The 12,564-nt window shown below is 46.3% G+C and overlaps 1 protein-coding gene and 1 long non-coding RNA gene across 3 annotated transcripts in view; both read right to left on the minus strand.

Annotated features, from left to right (window-relative positions):
* TAFA4 (TAFA chemokine like family member 4) overlaps window positions 1-5,709 on the minus strand; it is a 69,115-nt gene extending 63,406 nt beyond the window's left edge. For both annotated transcript variants that reach the window (XM_066195614.1, XM_066195613.1), the window contains exon 1: window positions 5,636-5,709. The gene's annotated coding sequence lies outside the window, so the exon portion shown is untranslated. The remainder of the gene's footprint in view (window positions 1-5,635) is intronic.
* On the minus strand, window positions 610-2,311 carry LOC136296482 (uncharacterized). Its single transcript, XR_010722945.1, has 3 exons — window positions 2,078-2,311; window positions 1,840-1,968; window positions 610-1,479 (listed from the first exon to the last, which is right to left on the minus strand). It is a non-coding gene; the product is annotated as an uncharacterized lncRNA (long non-coding RNA).
* Window positions 5,710-12,564: the final 6,855 nt, after the last annotated feature.

Raw genomic sequence — 12,564 nt, forward strand, 5'->3', positions numbered from 1 at the left:
ACAGTGGCTTGAATTATAAAAGAAACATTTATTTTATCACCCTGATATCAGCTTGCTGCAATATAACATTTTTGAAATGGGGAAATATCACAGCTTGGCAACATAAATTCAACACTGCAACAAGATAAATCCTCCCCATTAATGTAAACCGCTGCACTTCCCAATATATCTGCATCTGCAACACACTTGTGTTTGCTGATCAGACTATCATAAACACACATAACTCTCAGTGAATGATGGAAGCTGCAAGAAAATCCGAGGGTAACTGCTCTCCAGACTAAAGCAGCCACAGCCTGGTCCTTCAAACAGATTCACTCGTGCAGGGATGTTCCTGCTTTTGTTCAACAGCATAAAATACCATTGTCCTCACCACTGGAATCCATGTAACACAGCAAAGGGCATCGAGGCACACTCACTCCTTAATTACACATGCACAGAATGGATGCTGGAAGCTTTATTAACTTGCAATATGTATAAATCCCAGAGATGCACAAAGGAGAGGTTGGGTACCCTGGCAATTAAGAATTCCTGGATTTCTCACCGAATGCTTAAGGTGACAACGAATTGACACAGAATTAAAAAAAAAAAAAAAAAAAAAAAAAAGCTCATTTAATTTTGTTGAAAAGAAAATTCACTTAGTACTTCCTACAACAACTCAATTTCCATCTTTTCCCCTTTACACTGAGATCAGTGTAAAAATGGGAATTTGGCACACAGTTTAGGAAATGCAAACACATGAATTAATAACCTGAATTATGCAAATACGAACCTGAAATTTGCAATTTGTTTTAAAAAGCTGAAAGAACTCCTCTTAATTGGTTTATCCATGTCTAGGCATTACTCAAATGATTCTGGTTTAGCAGTCAGCAGCCTCTTGCAGGCTCAGAAAAAAAAACCCTACAAATGCTTAAAGAGCTAAAGCACCGAGTTCTGCTCTCTCCTCTATCAGGAAAAGGTTTGTTGCTTCCAGAACCTGAAAGTCCAAGCTGATTCCATGTTCTTCAGCTCAAAGGGATGTAGCGCATCACTGAGTCATGCTTGGCAAGAGGCTGGAGAATAGAAAAGGAGCAAGAGCTCTGCACTGAGGGTTGGGGAGTAAGTTCTTTAACCATCTTTTACCATCCTGTAGCACCAAGGGTGGGATTGCTCCCCCTTAATATATTTCTCCTTGTTATACCTCACAGCACATGCAGCACAACTGCTGTGGAAGGAAGAAGAAAAGTTGTACTGGTGCTGTGCAAAGGGAAATATCCTTCCAGGAGAAAGACCTGACCCCACCAGAGTTTTTATTCACAGATGTTCCCTGTGAAGTGTAACTGAAATTGAAACACCACAGAAAGGGGAATAAAAACAACGGGTCACCTTTGGAGTCACGGAGATACCCGCTGCTACTTTCCCTCATTTGAGCTTTCCTCTGGCACAGTTGTACCAAGCCTGAGGAAATCAGCCTTTCAGCTCACAGCCTTTCCAAAACAACTGCTGAAAAACATAAAACAGAGCAAAATGGGTGAAACCCGCCGCCCTTTGTTCCTCCTCACAAGCCTCTTCAGAATAGCAAAGAGGCTTCGGTGGCACAGCCCGACAGAAATCCCCGTCCTTGCAGGCACTCGGGATGCTCTGGCACTGCAAAGCAGCTCAGTTCGAGCTGCCTGACCCCAGGTGAAAGTGCGCTGTGATCTCCTGATCCGCGGGGCCGGCACCGGCTTCAAAGCGGCCGCCGGCGCGATGGTTATCACATTTTCAAAGGGGAAAAGAGATGCTGAAGGAGTTCTACTAGACCTTGAGAAAAGGAGTCCCAGGGCCATAAACTCTGAGAGAGAGGCAAGGAAAATCCAATACCTCGGATGAAAATCATTTGTGTAGGAGAGATCTTTATTCTGAGTGTGCTTCCAAAATCCAGGACAATATATTATGCTCAAGGTTTTCCTCCAGAGGCTGGGACGAGGCTTAGGACTCAAAGGTATCTTGCTGCTCCATATTCATATTGATAGTGAGTTTAAAAGAATAAAAGATTAGCCTTAGAGAGTTGTAAAATATTGGTAGTCCAAACAAAACAATTTTTTTTCTTTTAACTCACAAATGCAAATTTAGTTCTGGATTAAGAGCTTTTTACAATGGCTTTTTTTTTTCAATGGCCAGCCAAGGTAGGTGGAATTACAAAACCACAATAATTTCAAGACGCCAAAAGAACCTTCATTTTACACGAGGCTGAGAATTAATTGCTTTCCATCAAGTATTTTTACTATTTACTTCTCCATGTACAATTTTTCCTAACACCGGAGGAGTGCTGGCCAAATTCTGCCCTTTTCACTCTCAGCCCAGTCCTTAATTGGGAAGCTTTGCCTGAGAGAGGACAGCAGGTGCTGGCCTTCAATTAATAAAAGATTGGCATGGGGAGATCAGGGGCTGCTCCCAAGTACCACCAACCAGTTGCCAATTCGGATCCAATCCAGGGTACTCACATCTGGAAGGCAACACCAGCTGACACCTGCACCTGAGCTGTGTGACCAGGAGATCTGGCGGACCCTTAGCAATTTATATAAAACTCAAGGAAGTCAAGGTGAATTTTTTAATGCTATTTAAATAATATTCCACAATCACCAGAGCTGGAGGAGCCTTCTGAACAGCTGAGGCAAAGGGCCATGGAATAAGTGGCATGAACCCAGAGAATCTCTGCACCCTGGAAAGGCAGAGAGGTCTTCAGTATTGGACTAAAATCTATCACCAAGCCTCTTGTTTCCTTTTGCCTGTGTTTTTCTTCAATAATTGGGAGATTTTTGCAATCAGAGGACATCAAACCTCTATCTTCCACAAGTACTGAAGTCACTCAGACCAATACATCAAACATCAATATGAAACTAGAAGGGGAAAAAAAAAAAAAAAAAAAAGAAATCTGCTACAGCATCATCTAAACATAAGACACTAAGTAATAGCATTTAAAAAAAAAAATCTATTTCACACAGATGAAAATCATTACAGTTCTCTAGAGACCCTCTCTCTCTCTCTCTCTGCACCTCCCCATATCATTTCCTAGCTGGTAAAAATGTGCCACAGGATATCAAAAGACGGTTACGTTCTTCTAATTTTAATACTCCTCTAATCCAATAATGGCTTGTTTACTGCTTTCTAATTTAAAGGTAATTCATTAGATGTATCCTGTCACGTCTTATTGGCAATGAAGGCATAAGGATCTTACACAGAGCTCTGAGGCATGTCAGTCATATTGCTAATATTCCGTGTGGGTCCCTCAATGCAAAGGGCTATTGATGCAATGGCACTGGTGAGGGACTCTGTGTGTGTACCTACATACAAATCACAACCAAAAATATTAAAAGACTTCAGGGGCGAAGTCTGGACCCAAAAAAATTACGTTATAGCACTGAGAATTCTAGCAAACAGAAATGTAAGTGATTTGAGCGCAAATATTTGTGATAGTTACGAAAAGGGTCTTGCACAGCCCGTGGGGAAGCCCCTGCCTGACCTGCAGGGGAATTGGATGAGCCTGCAGCAAATGATGAAGGTTAAGGAAACATTAGACAGAAGAGGCAGCCTGAACTCCGAAATGAACATTTCAGGAGCCAGACCATGCCAGGCAACATTTGTTGTGATTCTCCAAAAGCTACCCCGAGTTTTTGAGTAACCCTTGGGCAAAGTGACAGGAACTGAGGCCAAGGGCTTCGGACCTGCTGGACCTTGGCAGCACGGAGGCGCCCAGGTGAAGGTAAGAGCACAGCAGGAGCCACTGGCACAGCAGGACAAGGCATTTTCCTGCCTCAGCAGCCACGGCAGCATCCACCTGGCTGCACGGGGTCCCTCCTCACTCCCCCGGCACGGAGTCTGTACCCATCTCCACGGGAGCAGCTCTTCTCAGAGCAGTCAGGCAAAGGAAGGGAATTTACTACAGGTGAAAGCCCCGTGTGCTCAAACACTCTGCTCAGGCAGTTCTCCTGCCACAAGGGCTGGGAACTCCTTGGCTGTTTCCACTCTGCCAGCAACCAGCTCTGCCACATCAGCTCCCTCTGTGCCAGGGCACTGATATGCCCATTTTCAATAATCTCTTCCCGAGAAGTGAAACCTTCAACCAGACTAACCCACGCACGTGTGGCTGCCTCATGAATCGTGACTATGTCAGAGGAGGACACAAGGCTGAGAAGCACAGAGGCACCGTGCTAGGAAAGCACAAACTGTGCTCATTCCCCAGGAGCACGGCAGGATCACCGGTTTGGAAGACAGTTTGGGTCAGTACGTGTCCAAACCCATCCCCTCATTGGCTGTCGGTGATGTCATGCCCGTGCATTAATCCCCGGTGACTGCAGGTTTAATTTAACATCGCTCGTATCGCCCCATCCTCTGCTAACGACGGTGACCACGCGCCTTGGAGGAAATTACTCGAGCAGAGAACAAAGCAACTTGTTGAAACAGGCGAAGTCGCATCTCTTAAGTGATTATTTCCAGCTTTTCTTTTGTCAGAGTGAAGTTGCTGGGGTCAGGAGGCGACACGTGCCTCGCTGAAAGGAGTGGGTATTGTTAAAGTTCTATTTTAAAGAAAGTATATCCTCCCACTCAAAAAAGTGAATGTGCCAGTGGTGGGAAATGAAAGTATTTCAGGAGCTATAAAATCGGTAGCTGAAATTATAAACACTTTTTAGAAGAAAAAAAGAGTGACATTTAAAGAGCAAGCTTGACCCTTTTACTAGCGGCACTCTCATCCCTGGAGGAACGGGGGCAGTAAATGAATTCCGCGCACAGGCAGAGCCAGATTTAACTCCAGGAGCAATACCTGGGGTGCTCCGGACAGACGCACAGCCGCTCTCCCGGAGCCTGCCCAGCCCCAGGGGCTCGCTGCAGCCGCTCTGGGAAGGGCGAACACCCCCGGCCGGGCAGCCCCCGTGGCCTCTTGGGGAACAGATAATTCACTGTTAGCCCCCACACTGGCGCCAATTGCGCTCCGAAACACAAGTTACATCGCAGCTGAAGAGATGCTTCTCTCCCAGCCGCCTCCCCCCGGCGGACATGACACACACACCCCCTCCCGGGACCCCCAGCCCGGCCCGGCAGCTCCCGGAGGAGATCCTCAGCTCCTGGCCCGGCCCGCACCTCCCGGCATCGAGGACCGAGGGGTGCAGCCCGAGGGGAGCCCCGGCCGCAGCCCGGCCCGGCCCCGCCGTGCCCGGCCCCGCTCACCTGGCCGCCGTCTCGCCCGGGGAGCGGCTGCGGAGGCTGGAGCAGCGTTCGGGAAAAGGGGAATCACCCACGGGGGAGCGGGGAGAGCACCCGCGTTCGGGCTGCCGGGAGGATGCTCCGCACAGACTCCCGCACGTAGCGGCGCAGCGCCCAAAGTGGCTTCGGAACTCCCCTCCCACTCCTCCTCCTCCTCCTCAGAGCCGGGGATGGAAGCACGGTGTTACGGCTTCGGCGGCTCTCCCATGTCCGCGGAGCATCCTCCCTTGGCTCTCCCCGGTGGCTGACCCCACGGCGCAGAGCCGGAGCCGCTGGGGCGAGGCTCCCTCTTCTCCCTTCCCTCCCTCCGCCCCGGGCAGGCGGGATGCTGCCGCCGGGGAGGATCGCGCTGCCTCCCGGACGCAGAGCCTTCGCTCAGCCCGCGATTTTAATCGCTTGACGGAGCAGTCCTGACCTTATTTCAGCATCCGAGTGGTGGCCGCTCAGCCGAGGGAAGACACGGGGGATGTCTGCTAGCTCGCAAGCCGGGCCGGAGTTCGCAGCATCTTTGGGAAACAGCCGCAACTTGAGAAGGGAGCGGGGGCTCAGGCCGGAACCTCCCCACTCCTCTCACCGCCGCACGTCCACGGTCCTGCGGGTCATCAATAAATCATCATCTTCACCGATTTGGTTTAAATGTTCCAAATGAAGGCTGGTGTTTCCCTGGCTACAAAGTCGGGGTCACTTTGCTTCTCCAGCAGCCACCGGAAAACGGAGTCTCCTTCTTGCTCTGCCACTGACACTCTGCCAGTGAGACAGAGAACCTTTATCCCCTCACTTTTACAGCCCCAGATTCTCCCGTAGCTCTGCTGCTCACCTAAACAGTGACGTCCAAATAAACGCTTCGGTGGCTGCCAGGCATTTAAATATGTGTAGAATCGAGTCTCGTTTCTGTGAGAGAGGGCAGTGTCTCACCGCAGGTAACCACAGGGCTCAGTGCAACAGTAGGTTGATCTCAGCTATATTGCCTAAATCCTGTCGTGATACAAATCGTCACCCTCCTGGACAAACATTCCTTAAATGGGAAGGATCGCTGTAAAAATGCCTCGTGGAACAGAGCAGGTGACTTTTGTCACAGGAAAACCCTTGCTGGCTACTGTTGTGGAATTGCAAATTGCCTTTCGAGTTGTCTTTGTGCAAGTTCTCTGGTGCACATGTGAAAAACTAAAAATTTCAGCAGCTTCCATACCACCATTCATAATAAATTAATAATCCAGAAGCAGACTCTCAGATCCTGGATAAATTCACTCAGCCTGAAAGAAAGGGTCCAAATGCCCACCCTTAGCTCTCCCTCAACCCGTGTTAGCACAATGCAGTTATGCTCTTTTAATCAGCAGGAGTTGCAATATAGTCAAAATAGAGGGAACAAACCCACAGCATGGGACCACATCTCTCCTTGTCATTCCATACCTGAGAAGCTGTCACCTTCTTGCCTACTGTTCCTGACACTTAACACCCCTCCAGACCTCTAGAGAGCCTAGAAAAGGAGAGAGAGACAAGGCAGAAGCAGGAAGGAGCTCCAAGGTTGCATAAAGAAATGTGAGAAGTAGATGTGGGTAAAAGGGAGGGAACTGGATGTGCTGATGGGAAAAGGAAAGATTTAGAGGACAGAAGACACAAATTAGCAGGAAGAAAGGTCTCATCTTGCTGCTTGGGGTACAGTTTGTTGAAAGTAGGCTGGTCAGGACATCAGACAGGGATTATGTAGGATCAACAACCCCCTGATATGTGTGGATGGAGCACTTTGCCAGCTGTGGGTGCTTTTACTGGGCTGCTGAGCCACAGGAGACAGCAGATCACAGCTCCCCTGGCCTGGTGCTGTCCTGTGCTCATAATTCCTTCCCATCTCTTAGCCTCAGTTTTCCCATCCAGACAGCAGAGACAGCCCCATTTCTAGCACTGGGTTGCTGTCAAAACGAATTAAGAGGTCCAAAGAGTACTTTGAAATGCAGATATTATGCTCACTAGTTTTAATGTCTCCAAAGCGGTCTCCAGATATCTCTAAATCCTCAACATATCCCTGATCAATTCCAGTTTTGCATAGGAGGAAGCCAAGCTGAGGGACAGAGGCTTTAGCCCATTTCTTTTATGTTGTGCTCTGAGGGTCCCCCTGACCTTGCCCCAGCTCAGGTTTCCAGTTTTTTGCCCCACAGTGTCTGATCCCATCCAAAGCCATGTTTTCCTGGTGCTCCATACATGCAGCGCCTCCACACCTGATTATTAATTATTACCCTGGAGTTACACCCATATTTCTGGCACCCACTGTGCCCTGCAGGGCCCTCCCAGAAAACTTGGGTGCTGTGGGGCTGGACTAAATCTCCCCCTGTGTTTTCCTTGCCTTTGCAGGTGCACTGGGGAAGAAGCAGGACACAGGAGCTGCTGGTCCCCAGGCCTGTGATCAAATTATCTCTCCCTCTGTCACACATCCTAATCATCACAGCTGGCGGCCATGCCAACAATATTAACGCTGCTGAGTAGCTTTCAGTTTTGCAATTAGCAAGGTTTTCTGCTTCCCTCAAATAAAAAAAAAATAGGCTGGTGCTTCTTAACACTGCATAAATGATACAGAGACATTCAGGGCCCACGTTCCTGCCTTGTTGAGATGAACCGACATTAGGAGTGCTGGAGATATTTTAAGTCTTCTGAAGATTAAAATGGTTACAAAGCTTATTATTTCTAAACATGTTTATCCTGCCTCTCTTTTTTGTTTGCAAAATTAGGCAAAGCACAGTTTAAACAAACAACTATTGTACTATTAAACATTGATTAAAGAAAAAGGTTCCATTTAAATTATTAAGTGGAAAGATAAAAAGCATCCCTTCTTTTTTGTATGCTACTTTATTCAGAAGTCAAACTTCTGCAGTCTCACTGAATGCTAATGAGCAGCATAATAATGCACAAGGGCAAGAGGGGGCTGAGTAATTAAAAACAGAGGCCAGAAATCAAAGGGCTTGAAATACACTTAAGAAAATAATTCAATTATACATTAGAAACCTGGGATAATCACGACACATCCCACAGTTTCATTCATCATTATGCCCCAATTTTATATCTCTACTGGTTTGGTGTACACAGGAAGCAGCAATTGGGAGTTTCATGTGTGATGCCTCAGCTGGAGAGACAAAGGCAACGTGCACTCAGGTCCCATCCTCATCTCTGCTCCTTGAAAACGGCTTCACTTGAGTCAGTAGATTCTCACTTATCTGAATTAGGGAAATACTTTGGGTCACAAGATAATTCTGTATTGGTTCCATATTCTTTTTCTCTGTAGCTTTGCAATTAATTAACACAGATCTCCTCACCCACCATTTTCTCTTCCCTGCAAATCCATCTCCCACCACCCTCCTTGGCCTCACCTCTTCCCACGGCTTCAAGCTTGCCTGGCTACCCACAGAACCCTCTGCCAAGCAAGGCACTGGGTAGGTTTGTCCAGAAAATCGCCTATTTAGCTGGCATCATGAGACTCTGAGGTTTTCACACAACACAAGCTGGGTCGAAAAGTCCTGATGTGGCTTTGCAATGTCACTTTCACAGGCCAAGGAGTCCCAGCACAGCTCCTGGTCTCCAGGACAGCAAAGCATACTGCAACATTTACGGGGAATTCCAGTGCCATGTGATAGAACAAGGAAAAATGAGACAGTTTAGTCTTGTTCAGTGACTTTAGAGATCAGCAGAGGATTTAAGTGATTTTGCCTTGTACAGTCTGGATGCAACAAGCAATTATCAAACTTAGACTCATTGCACTGACTGCAGCTTAAAGGAGGGAACTGTAAGTGATGCATTGTCAGGCACCATGGGAAAAAAAAAAGAAAAAAAAAAAAAAACAGAAAAAGTGAAAACAAGAGTTTCCATCTGACAAAGAAGAGCACTGTGTTCACAAGCCCTGCAGATGCACAAATTTTGACCTCCTTTTGCTACATAATTAAGGCAATGCCAGGAAAGAAAATGTTGGAAACAACCCAGAAAAATAAAAAAACCTCAGGAATTTTAGCAAAACTGACAGTGAATTGCATATCAGCTTCCTGAGAAATCAGAGTCTGTCTCGTTAGGATTTTTAAAGGTTTAAGCATAGAGACTGTGAGTTGTCTCTAATGAGCAATGAAGACAAACCAAACACTGCTGTGCTCCACGAGGCCAGAGGAGCCCAGAGTCCGGCACAGGTCACAACTTTGAACAATGAGAAAAAGAAACAAGAATCCCAGGTCAAGTTTTCCAAAACTAGGGGTGTCAAAAATGAAGGTTATGACTCCAGCAGATGGGGACTCTTCAGTGTAGTTCCAGCTATTCCTGTGCTTTGTTGCATGTTCCATTCAGGAAAAAAACAAAAGGCTGCATGTGAAGAGACAATTTCAACCAGTGTATGAGAGCAGCTAATGTGGTTGTCTTAAGATCTCCCCAGCCTTATCAGCCACACCTTCCTTATTTAGAAATAAAGCTCTTTTTGACATGATTCCTCTTCTCCACCAAAAAAAGATGCACACTCACTTGTTAAATAGGAGATCATTAAGACAAACAAACCAGCTCATAATGTGAGTGGAGCAGTGTTTGCCAAAGGTGGAGAGGGTAATGTGCAAATTAAGACAGACATTAAATTTCAACCTACAGTGAGCTAGAGAGCAAAATATCCATTTTCCCCCATTTTTCTAATGAGGAATTAATTTTTAGAAGAGAAGACAGAGACAGACACGTTGCTTGATTTTTGCAGAGGGGGTTACTGGAAGTGGGGAGCTGCACCCAAGGGCAGAGCCTGAGCCACAGAGGAGCCCCACTGCTCAATATTCATTTCTCAAGTTTGTGGTTGAAATACTCTAATAGATATCTTAGTGACATCTTTTTCCAAGAAACAGTCTGGGGCAGTAATTCTGACAGGACAAGTCAGCTGTAATGAATCTCTTTCCTCAGCACAGATGGGGCCTTGCTTTACTCACATGCATTGCTCCTTCCACTCCCTAAGACTACGTGGAGACAAGAGAAAGCAGCTCTGGCCTCTTATCTTACCTGCCTGAAACAATATAGTGGCAATCAATAAATGAACTACATTTTCTTTAAATATGCAATTACATGGAATAGATTATAGAAGTGACAAAACCCAGAACAACTCCACAAACACAGAGCTGGGCTCTGATTTCTATCAATACGAGATGAAAGCCGTGTAGTTGCTCATTTACAGCTCAAAGCTGCATTATTTTCCCTAACTCAGGCTCTATTGGTAGTCAGCTGAACACTCTAAAGCAGAAATACCAACTCATCTTGATATTCCTACCACAGTAAATAATGATTTACAAAGGAGGGGGGAGAAATCTCCCTTCCCCTCCCTCTTTCAATTCATTAAGCTCAACTGTGATAACCAGTGAGGCATACAGGAAAGGGTTAGGTATCTCTGCCTCTGAATATTTAATTCGGGACTAAATGTAATGCACAGCATCTTTGCACCCTTGGGAGTTCAGCAGCCAATATGCCAATGAATATATCCTGACAATAGTGATTTTTTTTCTGCACTTTGGAGGCATGAGTGACATTTGCTCACCACATATGTTACATCGGATGCTGAGGTCTACACTTGTGAGAAATTAATCAGAATCCATCTGTTTCCTTCTCATCCTGGACAATTTCATTACAACTTAACCAAAGATTATAGGATTCCCATGTCTGTGTCCCCAGCCCCCAGCCCAGTCTTGGTGTTTCTATCCCGAACGATTAAAGCTGCTTAGTTTAAGTAAGGTCAGAATCAATCTTCCTTCCTGTAGGGAAAGGCATAATGCTCATGGGCAGGGTCCAAAATCTGCTCTAAATTACATGTAGGTAAATCCAGAACATCCCTACTGAACCAAGGGGGGTTCAGATTTATCATGGAGCAGGTTGTGGACCTTGATCTATCAATACACATTTCTGGTGGCTGATTTGGATGGATATCAGGCTCAAAATGGCACAAAGTCAGTCACTGCAGGTCCTCTGTTATATTTTCATTTACCTGTCCAGGTGGTGAAGGGGGATGGCTCAGCCCTTCTGTGGGGCTTACAGATACCATGACACTGCTGGGAAAAGAAAGTGCTCTGGCTTAAAATACTGCCTGTACTTAGGTGGCTTAGAAAATTCTTTGCTTATTTCATATTTACTGGTACCTCTTTAATTCATTGTAGTGGCAAGGGAGAACTGGACATAAAGGTTGCTTTTGGACCCTGATTTGTAATGCCAACATTTGCACAATGATTGCATGAAGAGCTTTAAAGTGAGGGTTTCTAGGAGTTCTTTGGACAAGGTACAAATGGCTAAACAAGCCCAGAAGCAGAAATATCCATGAGATTCTGGCACCAAATTACCCTGTGAGAGTTCCAAACATGAGGCTTCCTGAAACACAGAGAAGCCAAAACTGTGAACCAAAAAGTGAGGTTTCCATTACAGAATCTGGGCAGAGAGACACGGAGTGGGAGGCCTGGGAGAGCCCAGTAAAGAGGAAAAAGAGCTCCAGTGAAGAGGAGCTGAGAGGCAGATGTAACACCAGGGGTCTGCAGGTCAGGGAGGCCACACCTGATCCAGAGGGGCCAGGCTGAAGGTTGCTGGCTGCACACAGCCAGGGCAGCTCCCAAAACCTTTCTGCCTCTCACCTGTGACTGTGGGAGAGACACCTCAAGCAGAGGAGCTCACCCAGCAGTGAGGAGGTGAAAGCTGAAGGAGAATGAGGAGGATGAGAGCAAAACACCCTCAGCAGCCTGGGAGGGAACCAGGAGAAGCTCCCTGACCCTGCTCTGAGCCGTGCTGCCTCCCCCACTTCTCCCAGCCATTATTCCAGCTGACTTGCAGATACCTGAGAGTTGTTTCTGAAATGAAGATGTGTTCAGATCAGACTGTCACAGCCTGTCTGTTCAATCAGGAGTCACTTGATCAGATGGGTTTTTGCTATAACATAATCACACGTCCAGCTCTGGGGCTGGGTACTTCCCTGCCAATAAGATATTGACACATTGGGAGATAGATGTAGAAGAAAAGGAAGATCTTGAATAAATTAACTTTTGCTATTTATAGACACGAAGAGCAGTCTATCCATGGGACCATCTGCTAATCTATGTCCCATGGCAATTAAAGTCAACATTTCACTATATCTTCTCCATCAAGGGCTGAGATTATGCACTGAACTCCTTTTTTTTTGGTATAACACTAACCTTGCATCTGTGCTGTTTAGTGTCTCTTTCCAACTTTCCATGGCACTTCCCATGTCCACTGTCTAAATGCCTGCTGCAAGAAAGAAAACCTTAAATGGATGATTTCTATTAATTTATAGTGACGGGGGGAATGGGTTTCTCATGTTTCTCAAGAACTCCTCTGTTTTGATAACAAGAAAAACAC

The sequence above is a fragment of the Chamaea fasciata genome, unplaced genomic scaffold (genome assembly GCF_029207755.1).
Source record: "Chamaea fasciata isolate MVZ Bird 193981 ecotype frontalis unplaced genomic scaffold, bChaFas1.0.hap1 SCAF_13, whole genome shotgun sequence".
NCBI lineage: Eukaryota > Metazoa > Chordata > Aves > Passeriformes > Sylviidae > Chamaea > Chamaea fasciata.